This window comes from Macaca nemestrina, chromosome 14 (genome assembly GCF_043159975.1).
Source record: "Macaca nemestrina isolate mMacNem1 chromosome 14, mMacNem.hap1, whole genome shotgun sequence".
Classification (NCBI taxonomy): Eukaryota; Metazoa; Chordata; class Mammalia; order Primates; family Cercopithecidae; genus Macaca; species Macaca nemestrina.
Window position 1 is genome coordinate 33,985,691 of NC_092138.1, and position 21,453 is coordinate 34,007,143.

Below are 21,453 nucleotides of genomic sequence, written 5' to 3' on the forward strand. Positions count from 1 at the left end.
GGATTTTGACCTTTTTGATGTCAAATTCTTTTGAAATTCTTGATCAAATCTTCGGATTATGTCCCCAGAAAACAGAAACAAAAACAAAAAATCACAGATCATATACACATTTAAAAAAAAATGTTAACCTTTCTCTTTTCTTTCAATTAATTAGGTTTTGTACCAAAAAGAAATACATACTAATGGAACAGTCAGACAGTTCAGAAGGGTATAAAATGAAAATAAAATTTCCCTTTGTCTTTCCTCTCCCTGAGCCCCACTCCTCAGAAGTAAACACTATTAACAATTCTTTGAATATACACTGCCATTTAAAAAAATACAAATATATTATATACATCTATATATTTACATACATAAACAATGTATATAATATATTTGTATTTTATATATATAAGCAGACCTCACTTTGCAGAGCACAGGATCAAATGACTGCACTAACTAAAACCATGCAAAGTGGCCAGGTGCAGTGGCTCACACCTATAATCCCAGCACTTCAGGAGATCAAGGCAAGAGGACCGCTTGAGCCCAGGAGGTTGAGGCTGCAGTGAGCTGAGATTGAGCCACTGTACTCCAGTCTGGTTGAGAGAGTGAGACCCTGTCACCAAAAAAAAAAAAAAACCAAACAAACAAAAAACAAAAGGCATGCAAATTGATCTTAATATTCAATGAAAAAATCACAACTGTTCCATCTCCTTTACAATTCTTTGTCAAAATATTAAAACCTCTTTTACTGTTGGTTATAAATGTAAGGGAAAACAAAAAAATAGTAATATTGCTATGTAGTACACCGTAATGTAAAACGTTAGGAACATTGAGAAGTAAAGTATCTTATTCTAAAAGGTTTATAAAGATTAATTTAAACAGTGCTTGCCTTCTTTTTGCCATATAAATTAATAATATGAACTATATTTTTTATGCCTTGCCAAATTAACGTATTTCTTTCTGAATTTGGATCGGCTTCCAATATTTTATCCTTCATACTTTCAGTGTTACAAAGTGACTCCCAGAGTTCCTTAAATATGAAGTATTTGGCTGTTTGGCTGGTGTGACTTCCTCTGGGACACCTTCCTCCTTTTCATCACAACCATTTTTCTTATTAAGGTTGACAGACTCACCTCCACTAAGTTCCTGTGACTGCATATCTAGAGTCTCTCAAATGGCATCATGGTCAACATTTCCATGGTCAGTGATTTCTTTTTTGTTTTTTTTTGTTTTTTTTTTTTTCTTATAATGGAGTTTCACTCTTGTTGCCCAGGCTGGAGTGCAGTGGTGCGATCTTGGCTCACTGCAACCTCTGCCTCCCAGGTTCAAGCGATTCTCCTGCCTCAGCCTAGTGATTTCTTCTATAACCCCACTTACATTCACTGTGAATTTATCTGCCAGTGTTATCTCTGTTCCGTTCTTTGTTGGGCTTAATTCCTTCTCTCAATTATGCATTTTTGTAAAACATCACACGAGTTTATCACTGGAGACAGGCGACACAATTACACACTTTTCCGTCTATTGGTAAACTGAATAAAAAATACTTGATGATCAATCAAGGGTAGACTTTGAAGGGTATCGATTATTTATAGAGTGATTTGTGGACTGAAGAACCAGAAGTGAAGTTTATGATTTATCTAATGACTCACGGTTAACATGCTGTGGTGACTGAATTTGAACTGTGTTGCAGGGGACTGATATTATTTAACTAAAACATGGTAACTGAATTTTGTTCCTATCAAACCATGAAAAGCAAGGACTGTCTCTGTATATATGTACACTTATATACTTTGAAGATAAATCAATCATATTTTGTATATCATGCTTCACTTTTTTCCACTTAATGTATCTTGGCAGTCTTTTCATACAGTCACATACCATTGTTTGGATGTACCAACACTGATACATAGTTTTCTTTTTGATAGATATATAGTTTGTTCTTGCTGTTTTATAATGTCAACCAATGTTGTAATGAACATTCCTGTAAATGTAATTTGGGGCCCTTGTGTAAATACATCTGTAGGTCGAACATCTTGCAGTGAAATTGCTAGGTCAAAAAAATGTGCATTTTAAATATCAATAAATTTTGTTGTCCTCAAAAAGGTTATCTAATGTTACATTCTCACTTACATTATGTGAGAATTCCTGTTTCACCAACCAGGTATCATTGAACTTTGTAATCTTTGCCTATCTGTTAACAAGCCCAGGACATTTTGCTTATGACTTTAAAGTGAGTTTTAGGAACTTCCCCCTTTTCTCCAAATCAAGGTTTTTTTTTTGTTTTTTTTGTTTTAAGTTATTTTGTAATGTGGATTGGTATATCTGTCAATATAGGTATAGGGGTTAGGGAACAATTGATATTTTCAATGTGACACCTCTTTTTGTGAGGAAACTTTGCAAAATATTTAGCATTCCTGGCTCGTGTCCACTAAAACCCGATCACACCTCCAGTCATTGTGATAATCAAAAAACATTCCACACATATCCATCTTAGGAATGCACTGCCTAATTGAGAAGCGCTGGGTTAGAGGTCTCAATCTTTTTACTAACACATAACAGTCACTCATGAGCCATCCTGAACAAGTGTACTGGATATAGCCAGATGTCCTTTGAAGAAGCTATTCTGAAACCTAAACTCTGCTACAGATGACTGAGGCAATTTTTAATTCCACAAATATGTATTGCAAAAAAAGAGACTGGGCTTTAACTATTGAGGTCATTGGCCTCAGGAGGGAAAGATAGACATGCAGATCGTAGCCTTATGCAAGTCACAACATTGCCCAAATGGGTAGGTTAAAATGAGGATGTTACCGGATTTGCTCTATCTGTAAAACCTCTGAACTAAGTATTGGAAACGACTTTGTAAGAATTTGCAAAGACTAGAACAGAAATAAAAGTGGTATAAAAACATATTGGACCAGCCTGACCAACACAGTGAAACCCCGTGTCTACTAAAAATACAAAAATCAGCTGGGCGTGGTGGTGGCTGCCTGTAATCCCAGCTACTTAGGAGGCTGAGGCAGGAGAATCACTTGAACCTGTGAGGCAGAGGTTGCAGTGAGCCGGGATCGCACCACTGCACGTCAGCCTGGGTGACAGAGCCAGAGTCCATCTCAAATAAATAAATAAATAAATATTGGAGAAAGATGTTGATTCCAGAATTGGAGGGAGGAAAAACCTTCATGAAAAAAAGTAGTATTTGAGTTGGGTCTTTAAGAAAGTGTAAGATTTCAAGTGGTAGAGATGAAGAGAAAAGTATTGTACGTAGGAGGAGCAATGTGAGCCAGGACAGGGGATGGGAACATTCAAACCTTCTTCAAGTTGCTGCCCTGAATGGTAGAAATGTAGAGTGTGAAGTGCAATCAACTCAAGATAAGGCTAGAGAGGGGGATGGAAACTGAATTCCTGAATCTTTTGGAAATATGACACAGGCCTTGCGATCTGTCATTAAGCAATCAGATTAAAATCCAATAAATTATAAAATACCTTCACCATTGCTGAGAACTGGAATTTTAAAATCTCTTAGAAGTACTTTATGAGTTTTGCTTTCTGACCTCAAATATGAGAAACTTGTGCTCACTTTCTCTCCCGAATGTTTAATCCTTCTGATTACATCAGGGAGAAAGAGTCCACCAGGTGCTCATCTGGGTTGAACAGCTGCTAACCTCTTTTGAACAAAAAGCATGGGCCACAGTGTACTAGTTTGTTCTTGCATTGCTCCAAAGAAATACCTGAGACTGGGTAACTTATAAAGAAAAGAGGTTTAATTGCCTCACGGTTCTGCAGGCTGTAGAAACATAATTTGATTTCTGGGGAGGCCTCAGGAAACCTACCAAGAAGGCAGAAGGCAAAGTGGGAGTAGAAGCAAGAGAGAAGGAGGGGAGGCACTACATACTTTAAAACAACCAGATCTGGCCGGGTGCAGTGGCTTATGCCTGTAATCCCAGCATTCTGGGAGGCCGAGGCTGGTGGATCACTTGAGGTCAGGAGTTGGAGACCATCCTGGCCAATACTGTGAAACCCCATCTCTACTAAAAATACAAAAATTAGCCGGGCGTGGTGGTGCACGCCTGTAGTCCCAGCTACTTGGGAGGCCAAGGCAGGAGAATCGTTTGAACCCAGGAGGCAGAGGTTGTAGTGAGCTGAGATCATGCCTCTGCACTCCAGCCTGGGCAACAGAATGAGGCTGTTTCTCAAAAACAAACAAACAAAAACATAAACAAAAAACAACCAGATCTCATGAGAACTCACTCACTATCCCGATGACAGTACCAAGGGAGAAATCTGCCCCTATGATCAAATCATCTCCCACCAGGCCTCATCTACCACATTAGGAATTACCATTGAACATGAGATTTGAGCAGGGACACAGAATTAAGCCATATCACCCAGGTTGAGAACCATCTACAGGGATCTGAACAGAAATACACTGAGAGTAGTTACGGGGGATTTAGAGCAATGTCCTGAAGCCTGGCTGTTCAAGGCTATCACCTGTGGTGCTCACTCCTGGAGAGGGGTCCAGGCATGTGTGGTTCAAAAACAAATCTCTCCCAGGTAATTCTAATGGGCAACCAAAACAGAAAACCACAGATTCTCAAAGAATCACTGAAGAGGGGGCCACATGGAGAGGAAGATGCAATTTGAGAATCCGCAAGTCCACTGAGTGCCACATTTGCAGAATAGGCCAGGAGTTTTAAGGAGTTTAAAAAGAGGGGACATCATTTTCTTCCATCACTGAAGCAGTATTCTATTACCTTGAGTATCTTATCTGAGACCGTATATATCCCACTAACCTAATGAGAAGAAGGATAATTAGATGATTATACAGCTAGACAAGCATCTTGAACCTCAAACCATTACTCATAAGGTGCTGTGATCCAAGGAAAGTATAATTAGTCACCACTTAGTATCATGTTAAGCAAGTCAATAAACTCAGGGGTAAGGCAGGTGGGAAATACCAGAGCATGTTTACCATTTGATCTGCTCGTTTTCTCTCTGAAATGTTTAATCCTTCTGATTACATCAGGGAGAAAGAATCCACTAGGTGCTCATCTGGTTGAACAGCTGCTAATCTCTTTTGAACAAGAAGCACGGGGCCCCAGTGTACTAATCCGTTTTTGCATTGTTACAAAGAAATACCTGAGACTGGGTAAATTACAAAGAAAAGAGATGATATTACATAGGTTGACTATATAACATAGAAAGATGGATTGCACCTTACAATTACAATAAAGCTAGTCCATGTATAACATCTAGTTATAACAGCCACCTGAAATTGTTATATATTTTCCCCAAGCTACTTATATCTCCCCCATTAAGAAATAGAGCCTTCATTTTTGTAGCACTTGCATGAATGTTTATTTAGTCTTGTCTTAAAAAGCATTCCAAAATTCTTAAAAAGTGTCTGCTACCAAGAGTTTCATGTTTGCTTCTGCACTGCTGACATATTAAGAATTTTTCTGAGACATTGAATAGTGAATTTGACATCTTCGCTAGCACTGAGTTTCCCTTTAAGTACTGTCAGTGACTGCTGACTTGTAAAGCACCGTGAAAGCAATAATCTACATAGCAGTGGTCTTTCCAGTTGATATTCATCAAAGGCTGAAATAATCTCTGTCACATGACGGGGCCAGCTTCCTAGTGAGCCTGCTATCCCACAGGACTCTCTCTTCCCACAGGACAGGAAAGGGGGTCCATCCAAGACAGTTCACCAAGGGCAGGTGGTGAAGGCAAGTCTGGTTCCAACTGAAAGATGCTGTCAAGTAAAAGACATTGGCTAATAAAAGCTGCTGATGCTGCTGATGAGAAAGGAAACCAAAGGCAGCCCAAAGAGAAAGCTGGCTGGTCTGATGGAAGTCCCAATGCACTGATCCATCATACCTGATCAATTACAGGTGGTGCTTGTCTTGCCCAAGTTTAGTGGCATTTTGTCATTCAAATACTTATTCAGTGTTAGTTGTGGGTGAGGCACTCAATGGATTTCACTAGAATAAAAAGGACCTCATCCAAGATACAGTTATCATTGGAACTGGCAGGGGAAGAGGGCACTCTCATTTATTACTGAATAGCTCACTGCCTTTTCTGCAGAATTCACTCATTCATTCAGCAAACTTGTTCTGAGAATAGTGTTAGACACAGAAAAGTCCCTTCCTTTCTTCCATTCACAAATATGTAAAGAGCACCAGCTGTGTCCTAGGTGCTAGTGTTAAAATAGTGAACTAAACCTAAGTGATATATTCTAGTGCAGGAATTCTTAACCTGGGGCTCAGGGATGCCCCCTAGAATGCATGGATCGGCTTCAGGGAGTCATTAAACATGAGTAGGAAAACAATCAGATTTTTATTTTCACTCATCTCTAACTGACATTGAGCATTTTACTCAGTTGTGAATGTAGGCAACAAACCACAGCAGTGAAAAAGGTCCAGTGCCTCTGTCACCAATAGAAACCACAGACATGTTCATATCAAGTTACAGTGTTTGCAGATTTCTCAAAAAGTCGATTGTGCTCATCACCACTCAAGAATTATGGTAGGTTTAAATCTTCCACCAGATTTTGTGTTAATGCAAAAACACATATGTAACCGTATCATAAATTTGTATTTCAACACTTTGATGATTGTATTTCAGTATAACTGGTTTTCTTTATAATCCTACGTGTTTTATTTTATTCATTGTTCTGAGAAAGAGTCCATAAGCCTCATCAGATAACAAAGCTAACCTTGGCACAAAATGATTATGAATCCTTGTCCTAGAAAGAGAGACAGGCCTTAAAGAAATAATCTTACAAATACATACTTACAGACAGTTCTAAGATCTCTAAAGAAAAAGTCCACATATGTGAGAGAATAAAAAGAAGACATGGTTCCCCCAGGATCTGGGGTTAGTAGGCTACCCCCAGGTGGGTAGAGATCCTTCCAGAGAGCTACCCGCAGGAGTCTAGTGGGATCCACCTGGATTCTGTTTCCCCAGGAAAATACCATATTCTGCTGCAGTCAACAAGTCCATCAAAAATATCAGTTACATATCTCTCCTATGTCAGGTCCTGTATGGGCACTGGGGATACAACATCTCTGCCTAACAATCTACTGGGGGAAGTCAGAGCAAACCACACATGAGGAAATACAAATCTCAGATAAGTTCAGTTAGAGATGAGAGCCCTGAAGAAAGTAAAGCAGGATAATGACATAAAGAGTAATGTCAGGGGGTGCTGGGGGCAGCACAGGGAAGGTCTGTTGCAGAGGTGACATTTGCACTGAGACCTAGAGGAAGAGATTTGAAGGATGCATTTAAGACACAAGACAAAGACCCTGAGATGGAAAAAGTAAACCCTCAGTTCCTTTGAACCCTAGGACCCAGACTTCTTTTTTTTTTTTTTTTTTTTTTTTTTGAGGCGGAGGCTTGCTCTGTTGCCCAAGCTGGAGTGCAACGGCGCTATCTCGGCTCACTGCAAGCTCCGCCTCCAGGGTTTATGCCATTCTCTTGGCTCAGCCTTCTGAGTAGCTGGGACTACAGGCGCCTACCACCACGCCCAGCTAATTTTTTTTGTTTTTTGTATTTTTAGTAGAGACAGGGTTTCACTGTGTTAGCCAGAATGACCTCGATCTCCTGACCTTGTGATCCACCCGCCTCAGCCTCCCAAAATGCTGGGATTACAGGCATGAGCCACCACGCCCAGCCCCCCAGACTTCTTAAATAGTGGTCATTGTTGCCTTGCTATGCCCTGGTTTTGGAGAAAGAAGCACATCACAGGAGTCAGAAGAGAAAACTAGGTGTAGTCTAAGGGTCAGGTGGACACAAGGGGCCAGAAGCAGCAGTGGGGACATGGATTGAGTGCTCGAGTATATGCCTCCATGGGCGGGGTCCGCTGAAGAAGGTCAGGGGCCCTTCCCTACCTCTGGACAACTCCGAGTCTTTCCTAGCCCGGTTCATCACCATCTGCCTTTTAAACAACAAGTTCCGATTATCAGAGGATCCTCCTCAGGCCAGGAGAGGGTCCACAAATATTTGTCACCTGACATCACAGACCCCAAGTCCCCTAATTTTCAGGGAGCTGAAGTTGAAACTAAACTTTACCACACAGAAGGGCAGCTATTTCCCTCTGAGTTGCATCTTAGTCTTAGCTCCCAAGGCCTCCTGGTGGGCACAGGGGTTCGACCCAGCTGGATCCAGAGAAAGCTACTCATTCCCCCACCTTCCCGCACCCCTCCCCCAGACTTTTAGAAAAACCACTCTCTTTCCCAATAAAAAATGACACCAAAGCTCCTATCTGGCAGCAGCCTACAGGGCATCACTTATACCTTATTAAAACCCACAAAAACTCTACCTAGCAGCTATTAAACAAGCTCGTATAAGGGATTTATTTTTGAAAAACCAATAATTTCTAGAGGATATCACAAGGTCACAGAACGTTCAGCCCAATGCCCTATAATAAATATTGGCTAAGTTATTGCACAAATGCCATAAGGGGTACATGGAATCATTTTTATTAAAAATGAGCCAACTGCTTCTATCAGGCTATCTTTCCTGGTATTTCTAGACCTTCGGCTGCTTTATTCTTGTTCATAACATCCACACATATACACACACACATACTTAAAATGTCAGAAGAAAAATCAGTGAAGATTTTGCATCTCTTAGAAAACATTGCTAATCTTTAATCTGTAGTGAGGCGGGAAATGTGAGCTGATGATCAAACAATGACCCTAATCCACCATAAAATAGTGTAAACTTAAAAGGCAAATTCCATCTATCACACTTAACTTGAATGAGGACAGGAAAAAGAATTGGTAGATGTTAGAAATACTCTCTAAAATCAATTGAGGCAAAGGGACTTTTGAAAGAAAGTTCAATTACAAGAAAACTCCCAATATCCTTGAATTTCTAGTGAACCATCAATGTAAACATTTTTCTTTTTTAAGTGATATTTCAAAAGAAGCCTATGAGGTAGCAGGAAGAACTTTGGACTTAAAATCAGTTGATGTAGCTTCCAGAGCTAGCTCTGCCACTGATTTTCTTCATCACCCCAACCTGCTTTCACTCTGTATTTTTAAGTCTCTATGGACCTCTCTTTCCCTGTCTATGAAATTAGGCAGTTAGAAGGAATACCTTTTAAGCCCTCTTGAAGCTGTAAACCACTATGAATCTCTGCCTCTTTAATTAGAATAGGCCTATAAGTACCAGGCAACAGATTCTAGCCTAGATCCCTAACAGGAGTGTGACCCTAGAAAATAATCTTTAAAGTCCTAATGTGGTCTCTTAGAGAATACTTGATTATTGCCACATTCACTGGGAAACTGTAGCAGATAGTGGATTTTTTATTTTTATTTTTTATTTTTTTTATTTTTGCAGAATTTTGCTCTGTCATCTAGGCTGGAGTGCAGAGGCATGATCACACCTCACTACAGCCTGAAACTCCTGGGCTCAAGGGATCCTCCCACCTCAGTCTCCTAAGTAGCTGTGACTACAGGCGCTTGCCCTCATGCCTGGCTGTTTTTATTTTATTTATTGCAGAGACGGGATTTTGCCATGTTGCCCAGGCTGGTCTTAAACTCCTGGGCTCAAGCGATCTTCCTTTCAAAGCACTAGGATTAAAGGTGTGAGCCACTGTGCCTGACCATTTTTTTTTTTTAATCAGAGATTTTCTGATGAAAAGAACACACTGGGCGTTATATTTGTGGCCAACATGTTCTGGACAATGAAATGTAAACAGGCTGAAACTTGAGGCTTCTGGGGAAGTGTCCTTAAAAGGAAGGGAGCTCCGGTATTCCCCTCTTCTTCCTTCCTCTGGGCTGGCATATGAACACATGACTGGAAGTTGAGGAGTCATCCTGGATCATGAAGCAGCCCCCGAAGTTTGGAAGAAGAACAAGCCAGAAGGAGCCTGGGTCCCTGCTCATCATGGAATCAGCTGCCAAAACAGCCCTGATTGCCCAACTCCAAATCTGATTTACATGAGAGCAATATAAATTTGTATCATGTTTAAGGCACTGCTGTCTTGAATTTTCTGTCACATGCAGAGAGTCTTAATCCTAAGTAATTTACACAGGACTGTTTCTCTTTATCAAAGACATCATTATGCAAAATATGCCACTAATGACCAAACCAGCCTCTACCGCAACTATTTCCGTGAATCAAAGGATTTGCCTGGAGACCTTGTTTTCATCTCTGGCATATCTGCCTTCCTGCCCTCAGTCACCTCAGCTGGTATTAGGAATAGCAAGGCCTGCCGGGCAAGTTTTGAAATGATGTGACAAAGAGAAGGAAATGAAGGATTTTCTCATAGGCTTTTCTCACAGATTGCCTCATTCTCAAGACTGCTTCCTTGCTGAGTGACGCCAGTGGGTTGGGTTTGCAATGCAGAGATCCTTGTAGAGATCCTTCCAGAGACCTGTCATCTGCCTGGAAACTTCAGCTTCCTAATACTCTTGTAAACCTCCTGGGACAGAAGCTCCAGTTCTTCTGACACCTCACATGAGATGTTGCTTTACCTAGTACCACCTGCTCGGGACTGCCCAGCAGGGTAGCCTACAATCCCAGGGCAAAGGTGAACTCAGGTCTCCACTGATGCACAGCAGTGGTATTTCCCTTGAAAGTTTTACTTGTGAATCTGGAACTTAAACTCTCAGTTCTGACTTTTGCAGAACGTTGGTCCCAGTTCCTTAGTCTAAGGAAGGCCCCAGAAAGATGGGTGCTGACTCTGTGCTCAGAGCAGTGGTTTGCAATATTTATATGATCAAGTACCCTTAGAGAAAGTGATGCATCTTATGAACCATCTTCCTTGACAAAAAGCACATATGTTCATGCAACGCAAAACTTGGCCCGGAATTTCCTGAGGTGCCAAGTGCCCTGACAGCCATCCGTGAGTCCAGAGTCCCCAGGTTAAGAAGCCTTGCCTTTGAACTCCAGAAAAGATTTTGAAACCTCTAAAGTCATCTGATTTCCTCCTTGGGATAAATGCCCCATTACTGCTCCCAAACAGAGAGTAGACTGAGTCGATTTTAGAAGCTTCAGTTGTTCGCAGGATTTACTGTTTTTATGACCAACAGTGAGAGAAATGCCACTTGCCTCTTCCCCACTTCCTGCTTCACAATTCTTCACCTGAAACTTAAGTCCCAACCAACTCTTCTTTCCTCCCTTATCTCACACTCAGCCACGCTGAACTGTTTATTTTCAGTTTCCCAAACCTGCAGTGATGCCTTCATCTGCCCTCCGTCTCTGCTCAGGCAATTCCCTATTCCTAGGACACCTCTTTGCCCATCACTATTTGTCAGAATATTACTCATTCTTTAAGATTGTGGAAAAACAGATTTCTCTATAAAGCTTTTCCTGAGACTTCCTTTGTGCACACAGCCTGAGCTTGAACATTTGTTCCAGAACATATCACCGTCCACCATGGATTATTTGGGCAACCATATAGCAAAATATTTGAACCTTTGAGGTCTGAAACCAGAATGACTGGGTTTCAGTCCTGGCTCTGTCTCTTTCTTGCTGTGTGACCTTGTGGATGTTTCTTAACGTTTCTATGCTTCAGTTCCCTCACTGGTAAAATGGAGACAATAACCGTTCCCACTTCACAGAGTTTGTAAGGATTAAATGAGCTGATCCAAGAAAAAGTCTTAGCACATTTCCTGGCACATTGAAAGCATCTGATAAGGAATTATTACTTTGACTTCAGTTACTTATACACTTTTGCCCACACCCACTACAGTTAAACTGTAGAGTGGAAGAGGACAGAGAGTAGAGCCCATGTCTTAGTCACCATTTTGTACCTGATAGAACCTAGCAAACAAATTTTGCACATAGTAAATAATCAGTGTATGACATGTGAATGAAAGTGAATTATCCATAAAAGTTTTATCTAAGAACTTCAGACAGTACTGTTGCCATCTATATTTTATGCATGGATGAGAGGTGATGGAACAGTAAGTTGGATGCTCCATTGAGAATACAAATCATTCTGGGGTTTGGAAAAACCATCCTGATTGCAATTCTCTATTCCAATCACAGGATTTTTATATCATCGTGAAGCATATGCCAAGAATTCCCCTCTTCTCCACCTATAATTGTTTCAATGACACAGACATTTATTTAGCAACTATTAGATGCCAGACACTGTGGTAAGGGGTGAGAATCAGAGATGTCCTTCTGAAGGTCTTGCAAAGCAACTTCCATCTCACATCAAACTTCAAGTTCAGCACCCAGGATGTATACACACTTTTATATTCCTTGAGCCTGAAGCCCAGTCCCAGATAACAACTGGTCTGCAGGATTTCCCTGCCATGTGACAAGAGATGCATACATATGTCAAATGGCAGACAGTGGCTGGGCGCAGTGGTTCACGCCTGTAATCCCAGCACTTTGGGAGGTTGAGGCAGGGGGATCACTTGAGGCCAGGAGTTTGAGACAAACCAGGCCAACATGATGAAACCCTGTCTCTACTAAAAGTACAAAAAGTAGCTGGGTGTGGTGGTGTGCACCTGTAATCCCAGCTACTCAGGAGGCTGAGGCACGAGAATCACTTGAATCCGGGAGGCGGAGGTTGCAGTGAGCCAAGATTGTGCAACTGCACTCTAGCCTATGTGATGGAGCAAGAGACTCCATCTAAACAAAAAGAGGCACAATTAGAAAATAATTGTACTAATCTATGTAGAAAATTTACTAGACTGCTTCTGACCACGCAGGCCACTGAGTTGACATAAACAGGCCCCTTACTATACAGAAATCCTGAACAAAATATAGCAAAAATATTTTCCACATAACCAAGTTCAATCAGAAAAAAAGAAATTTCCAGTGCCAGGAATAGCATGAAATCAAGTCAGATGAATAAACATGAGCTGATAACAGGAGGCCATGGGAGTTTCATATGGCAATATGGACCCCCTAGGGCAAGAGAGCTACGTTTCTCATGCCTACCAAAATAATAATAATAATAATAATAAATAAGGCCAGACGTGGTGGTTCATGTCTGTAATCCCAGCCTTTTGGGAGGTCGAGGTGGGTGGATCACTTGAGGCCAGGAGTTCAAGACCAGCCTGGCCAACATGGCAAAACCCCATGTCTATTAAAAATACAAAACTTAGCCAAGTTTGGCGGCATGCACCTGTAGTCCCAGCTACCTGGGAGGCTAAGGCACAAAAATTGCTTGAACCCGGGAGGCAGAGGTTACAGGGAGCCAACATTGTATCACTGTGCTCCAGCCTGGGTGACAGAGTGAGACTCTGTCTCAAAACAAAAACAAAAACAAAAAATTAGTTCAGGCCTAAAGGAGGGAAAAAATGAAATTGAGCTATCTGCATAAACAAGCTATTATGTGTGGTTTCAGAGGGCTAAAAAAAATTCACCAATGAAAACCAAACTCTGAGCTAATACTACCCACAAGTCTGGGGCCTTAACTGATAAAACTTTCATGGTGTGGAACCTTAAACTGATAATTTAACATAGTATATGGTGTCATTCAAAGCCCTAGGAATCGAGCAAAAGCCAAGGCAAGATATTTCTATAGAGACACTGAGAGACCATCTTCTCTTGGTTGTTGCAAAGGCACTTTTAGCTTAAGGGAAATCATTCATGCCTACCAAGCCTGTTCATGTGCCAATGTACCCTACTCACAAATGACCCCATTAGGGCACAGGAGTTGTCCTTGACACCCCATACCAATTCATCACTAAGGCTCATTAATTTTACCTTCTAAATATCTGTCCAATCTGCCCATTTCCAAAACCTCATCCTAGTTCAAACCACTATCATCTCTCATCAGTCTCCTAACTGGTCTACCCTGCATCCACTCTATCAGCTGGTCCCATATAAAATTGCTATCTTGTAAGTCAAAACCAGCCTGAAAGTGGCAATTTCATAGGATTCAACGTAATATTTCTTCCCATCTGATTTCCACACTCCAGATTGAGTTACCTTTTCATAAAGGAAATTTTATCCTGTTGCACCTACCCCTCACTGAAATCTTTTGTGGCTTTCCTGCTATTCTTAAGATGATAAAGTTCCTGAGCATCACCTGCAATGCCATTTGGCCCCTACCTCCCTCTCTCTCCAGCCTCATGCCCCCTGACTTTCCCTTATTCCGCCTCCTCTTGACCCACCGGATTTCTTCTAGTGCCTTGTTTTCCATGTTTTCTCTTCCCACAGAGCCTTTGCACATGTGGTTCCCACTGCCTAGAATATTCTTCTCACTCCTCTTCAACTGAAAAATTTCTTCTCACCTTCAGATCTCAACTTAGCAATGCTCCCCACAAGAGCCTTGTCTGACCCCCTGGCCTTGTCAAGAACCTTGTCACATGTTCTTTTAATGCTAAGGTCATCCACTTCATAGTGCTTGACCCCATGACAATTTTGCATCTATGTGCGTGACTATTTGATTAGTTCTGCCTCCCCCAGTAGCACTGTAAGGTTCATGAGGATAGAGACTGAGTGTGTTTTCACCAAACATTGAATCCTCACCTCTGTGTCAGACACAGAGTAAGTGCTCAACATATTTTTGAATAAATAAAATATTTAAAATTATGGAATGGAAGAGTGACGAAACTGTAGGCAGGGTGACCAAGGTGGAGACTGATGCAGTAGCCCTACAGGAGAAGATGAGGGCCTGAAACTAAAGCAGGCTTTCCATGCATTACCTTGGATAATCTTCTGAACACTTCATCTTTTGTTTTAGGCATTTTATAAACAAGGAAACTACAGACACCAAATAACTTGTGTTCAGGGTCACGTAATGATAGATCTAAGATGCCAATCCAGGTTATCTGAATCCAAAATCTGTCCTCTATTTAAAAAAAAAAAAAAAAAAAAAAACTTCAAGGCAAGCAGAGGAGACAAAAACGAGACCAGGAATGAGATCCAGGAACTCCGATGCCTACAGATGCCAGAAAGGTAATGTGAAAACTAGCAGGTCAGGGCTAAGATAAGAGAGGGCACTGGAAACCACACCTAGCTAGAAGGTGCATGCATGCCCATCTAATTCTAGCTCCAACTTATGCATGAGATTATGGGTCCAGTATTTTTAGGTCATCCTATTTTTTTTTTTAGAGAAGTTCAAAGCTGCATTTTTGTGTGAAATCTTTCTGATTTTGAAACACTATGTGGATCACACATAACATATCTGCAGGAGGAATGTGATACTACTTTGCAGCTCCCAGTCTAGATGAATGGGAGATCAGCAGAGAAGCTGCATTGCTGCCAGTAGTCACCTATGCGTATGTGTTTCACGGAAAATATTTGGGCAGGGCCCTCATAAATAATCTTAGCAATCGTTATCCAACTTGAACTTTGATGATTCCATGAAACTAAGAAGCTAGGATCAGTTAATTTATAACTGGCTTTACGTTTTCAAGATCACTGTGTTCTGATAAATCAAAGAACAACTAGCAAGAGGATAGATATCTTCATTCTGTTATCCCTAAGGAAGGCAAAGGGTTAGGAGTCCCAATGGCCACTGGAGAATGTGTAAATTACTGCTATTCTCCTTTCAAAAAAATACAATCCAGAGATAAGCAGATAAAGGCTGTTAACTTAATTCAAATTCCCTTTAGGACATTCAGTCACTTTCAACATGCCAGAAATTAGGGGAAAGTTCATATTTACCTCTGGGTTCATTTCCCCAACATTTCTCATTAAAGAAATAAAAGGATGTCACAAACTGCTCTTCCAAGAGAGAAGCCGTGAGAAGTGAATACCTGCTCCTCAGTTTCAGTTCCTCTAACTCTGGAGGATCCTGGCATACAGAAGAGCTTCACACATTTTCTCAATCTTTCCTTCCTCAATTGAATCCCAACCAAGTATCTGGATCAGAAATTGTTGGGCCTTTTTTCCTACAGTTTTTACTGACTCAGTTAAATCACAAGCAACTCAATCACCACACCCTTCATGAAAGTTATTTTGTGGAGCACATTCCTGTTTTGAGTCTTAGAATTTCCCTTATCCGCCTCTAATTTTAAAAGGCATTTGATGCCAATAGAATAATTTAGCAACAAACTTTAGATATTCGTGAATCATGGAAAAAGGAATTGTTTGGTTGCCATCCAGATAGTTAGCATTCTTACTTTGCTCTTGTATTAGTGAAGCCAGGTTATCTACTGGAAAAAATAACTAGGAGGTTTTGGTGTATTAACAGAATAAAAACTTGTTTCTCACTTCTATTACATTTCAGCGTAGATTGACAGGATTGGGGAGGACGAGGAGTTTTGCTCTATGTAGTCATTCAGGGAGTCAGGATCTTTTCATCCTGTGTGTGGTTCCACCATACTCTTAGTCCAGAGGTTGGCAAATGTTTTCTGTAAAAGGCCATATAAGGCCGGGCATGGTGCCTCATGCTTGATATCCCAGCACTTTGGGAGGCCGAGGCAGGTGGATCACTTGAGGTCAGGAGTTCGAGACCAACCTGACCAACATAGTGAAACCCCATCTCTACTAAAAATAAAAAATTATCTGGGCGTGGTGGCAGATGTCTGTAATTCAAGCTACTCAGGAAGCTGAGGCAGCAGAATCGGTTGAACCTGGGAGATGGAGGATGTAGTGAGCCTAGATGGCACCATTGTACTCTAGCCTGGGCAACAAGAGCAAAAAGTCATCTGGAAAAAAACAAACAAACAAACATATAGTATTTTAGGTTTTGTGTGCCCTATGGTTTCTGTCACAGCTATTTAACTCTGCCGCTGTAGCACAAAAGTAGCCATAGACAATATGTACATGAATAGGCATGGCTGCGTTCCAGTAAAACTTGTTTCACAAAAACAGGCAGCAGGATCGATTTGGCCCGTGAGCTATAATTTGCTGACTTCTGCTCTCAAACCTTGTCCTCCTGTGCATTTGGCCAGTCAGTAGAGAAAGGGAGAGCACCGTTGAAGAAACACATCTGAAATTCATGCCTTTCCCCATATAATGTCATGATGATTATGATAAGCAATGTTTCTAAAGTGCCTTGTACAAAGGTCAGTGTATAGGAGTTGCCAATAAATGACAACTGTCATCATTTTTAAATGATAAAGTAACTTTAGTACTTACAGGAAGAAGTGATCATGTTTAAGTGATCAGGAAAGGCCACAGTTGATTCTTAAAGCTAGGGTAGGATTTTGACAAACGGAAGTGGGGGGACAGCATGAGCAAATGTATAGCAGCAAGAGAGTGTTGTAGGCTGAGTAAGCGCATGTAGTTCAGTTTGGCCATAACACAGCTATGCGGCGCAAGGTGAGAGATAAGTCTGGAAAGGTAAGAAGGCCTCAAATACCATGTTTAAAGATGTTCAGCAGCAATAGGGAGCCATGTAAATTTGTTGAGAAGTATTACATAAGCCTTGTATTCCAAAAATCTGTTTGTAAATTCATTGTTTGAAAAACAGACTATATTCTTTTTCTTTCCTTTTTCTTTTCTTTTTTTTTTTTTTTTTTTTTTTTGAGATGGATTTTTGCTCTGTTGCCCAGGCTAGAGTACAGTGGCACAATCTTGGCTCACTGCAAACTCCACCCCGTGGGCTCAAGCGATTCTCCTGCCTCAGCCTCCCGAGTAGCTAGGATTATAGGCGCCGGCCACCACGCCCGGCTAATTTTTGTATTTTTAGTAGAGACAGGGTTTCATCATGTTGACCAGGCTGGTCTCGAACTCCTAACTCCAGGTAAGCCAGCCACCTCATCCTCCCATCACTCCCTGTGCTGGGATCACAGGTGTGAGCTACCACATCCGGCAACACAGACTATGTTTTCTAACACAGTGTAAGCAATGGGAGTTCAAGTCACAGAAACCTGCCTCCCAGGTGTTTATAACCCTTACCTATCTGCAAAGGAGAACTGTTTTACTCAACCAGCATACCCAGAAAATATTTCAGTTATCAGGCTATATAAATGTTGCTCTGATTATCATAATCTTAATCTAAAATGTCCAGGTGCTATGGCCCATGCCTGTAATCCCAACATTTTGGGAGGCTGAGGCAGGCAGATCATCTGAGGTCAGGAGTTTGAGACCAGCCTGGCCAATATGTTGAAACCCTGTCTTTACTAAAAATAAAAAAATTAGCTGGGCATGGTAGTGCACACCTGTAGTCCCAGCTACTCGGGAGGCTGAGGTGGGAGAATCACTTGAACCTGGGAGGCGAAAGTTGCAGGAAGCAGAGATCACACCACTTCACTCCAGCCTAGGTGACAGAGTGAGACTCTGTCTCAGAAAATAAAATATAAATAAATCAATAAAATGAGCTTTCATAGGAGAAGTTTCTCAGTTAGCACATACAGAGATTTATAGCCAACTATTAAAATTCCTGGAAGGGTGTGCCATGATAAAATATGGACTCCATTTTTTGCCAACTCATTTGGATACTGAGAAATGATTTGCATAAGGTGAAATATGAAGTCAGAAATATGTGTAGCTAAGCCTTCATTTCTAGATCCCTAAAAAGAACTACTTATCTCTAAGTGATGCAAACCTGTTGGGCTTCTTTGTCAGAGCCCATCTGTGTTGAAAGCTTGACTTTGGCTGGCTTTTGCACAGAAATCCCTGCTTCCACTTGCTAGTGGTGCAATTTATTCTGATATTCAAGAGTGGTTGGCCAGGCGCTGCTGCTCATACCTGTAATCCCAGCACTTTGGGAGGCCAAGGCAGGTGGATCACGAGGTCAAGAGATAGAGACCATCCTGGCCAACATGGTGAAATCCTGTCTCTACTAAAAATACAAAAAATTAGCTGGGCGTGGTGGCGCAAGCCTCTAATCCCAGCTACTCGGGAGGCTGAGGAAACCTGGGAGGTGGAGGTTGCAGTGAGCTGAGATCACACCACCACACTCCAGCCTGGTGACAGAGTGAGACTCTGTCTCAAAAAAAAAAAAAAAAAAAAAAGAAAGAAAGAAAGAGTGGTCTACCTAAATTGCAATTCTGTAGAAAGCCTCAGGTTTGGGTACTCAGGCCAATGCCACATTCTAACATTTAATGTATATAGTTATTTGTCCATGTATTTATTCCACATATGTGGTACTCTACTGGTATTAGTGGTAGTAGAAGTAGTCTGTGGGAGTCAGATCTGAAACAAGCATTAACATGACAATATTATAATTTATTTTATGGGAGTATGTCCAGGTCAAAGTGGTATGTGAGAAAAGAAGCACCTAAAACTGTCTATGGGCTCAAAAAATATTTCCTAAGAGATAATATCTGAGTTGAGACATTAAAAATAATAGAAGCTTTGGGGAGAATGAAAGAACAGCATCTCAGGCAGCGAAACCAGCAGATACCCAAAGCACGTGATTATGGAGTGTTGTGTATATTCAATTAATGTTTACTGAGGGGGTGGATAGGTGGGTGAGTGGATGGATGGATGGATTGATGGATGGATGGATGAATGGATGGATACATGGAGGTGAAGAAACCTTCTCTAGAGGTTGTGTATTTTCCAAGACTCCCCTCAACCCAGATGTAAGACAGTTCTTCTTCCTTACAGATCTCCAGTGTGTCTTGAAGTTTGATTCCAGCTTCCCCAGAAGACATTTAACTTTTCTCACTCCATTAAGTTAAAACTTAAGAATCCTGACATTGAGGAGGTTTCATTCTAATGCCCATTTTAAGCAAGTGGGATGCTGACTACCACCCATGTGAGACCAGTACTGAGCTGGGTGCTAGAGAGATTCAAAGAAGATGTGATCCGACCACCAATAAATTATCACCTCACTAGAGAATCAAGAGTTATACTCAAGAAATAAAACAAAGCTGTCAGGTACCAAATTATATGATTTGGACTCAAAGTTGTACAAGAATTTGGGTTGTTCACAACCATTAATACAGCAGAAGCTTCAGCGTTTGTCTCTCAAAGACAATTCTCTGGGACAACATAGAGATAAGATTCTTTGAGCTGGTTGACAGGGTATGAATATGGTCAATCTGAAGAACTCCAGATTCTTCCTCTCAATGACTACATGCTTGGTCTGGAAGACACTTTCTTTGCTTGCTTTTTCCCTTCTCCTTTTCCCAGTCCCCAAATGTCTGTTTCATACTCAGAATTACAATGGATAGTGTAAATTGAATGGGATTATAGTGTAGATTGAATGGGATTATGAAATTTAGCAGCAACAGACACAAGGACGGTTGGGTAAAGTCCCAGCATGACTAATCAAGAGGCAGAGTTTCCGGGAGCTTAACAGATCCTCGCTTCTTCACTTGCATGTGGAGTGCATTCCTCAGCCTGCCAGACCAATTCCCTTTACCTTCTCCCCATCTCCTGACCCTTGTCACAAGATCATCAAAAGGCATCGTTTTACAAAGTTCCTTTGATGTTAATTTTGTACCATCCTGGATCTGCCTAGTACTTAAAGACAGATTTATCACTCTACTGAAAAGACTCTTATATTTAAATCTCTGCCAAGAAAGCTGAGACAATAGCTGATGACAAAAATCTTCCCCTAGACTGGGCGCGGTGGCTCACGCTTGTAATCCCAGCACTTTGGGAGGCCGAGGCGGGTGGATCACGAGGTCAGGAGATCAAGACCATCCTGGCTAATACAATGAAACCCCGTCTCTACTAAAAATACAAAACATTAGTTGGGCGTGGTGGCGGGCTCCTGTAGTCCCAGCTACTCGGGAGGCTGAGGCAGGAGAATGGTGTGAACCCAAGAGGCGGAGCTTGCAGTGAGCCGAGATCACGCCACTGCACTCCAGCCTGGGTGACAGAGCGAGACTCCGTCTCAAAAAACAAACAAAAATAAACAAACAAAAATCTTCCCTTAAATTATCTGTGATTTGTAATATATGAAGGATATTAGCTGTAAATGTTAATATTTGAAAAAGGTGCATTTGTGGCTCACAGCACTGATGCCAAAATATTTTAGACATTTGCTATATCCTTGGACTCAACAATACTTCTTCTAAGAATTTATGTATGACCAGTTACAGATACGAAGATGATCACAAAGCTTTGTAATAAAGAATTGGAAACAACTATAGGGAAACGTTCAATACATATTACGGGATATTATGCAAAGAAACATGGTGTTATAGAAAAATATTACAGACAAGGGCAATATTTGTAATACATTAAAAGTTGGTTGTAAATTAATATAAACAATATTAACTTATGTTAATAGGAAATAAGATAAAATTGTAACACGATAATATTAATATTCTTCCTTCTACCTCCAAAGTGAATTCAATCTTTATCTGCCCCGGTTCCTCATGTGTGCCACCATGATCCCCAAGCTACCTTCACCATCCCCATCAATGACATTTTACTATAAGAGAAGGCAAGGGCCGGGCCCGGTGGCTCAGCCTGTAATCCCAGCACTTTGGGAGGCCAAGCCAGGTGGATCACCTGAGGTCAGGAGTTCGAGACCAGCCGGCCAACATGGTGAAATCCCGTCTCTACTAAAAACACAAAAAATTAACTGGGCGTTGTGGCAGGCACCTAAAATCCCAACTACTCTGCAGGCTGAGGCAGGAGAATTGCTTGAACCTGGGGGACAGAGGTTGCAGTTAGCTGAGATTGCGCCATTGG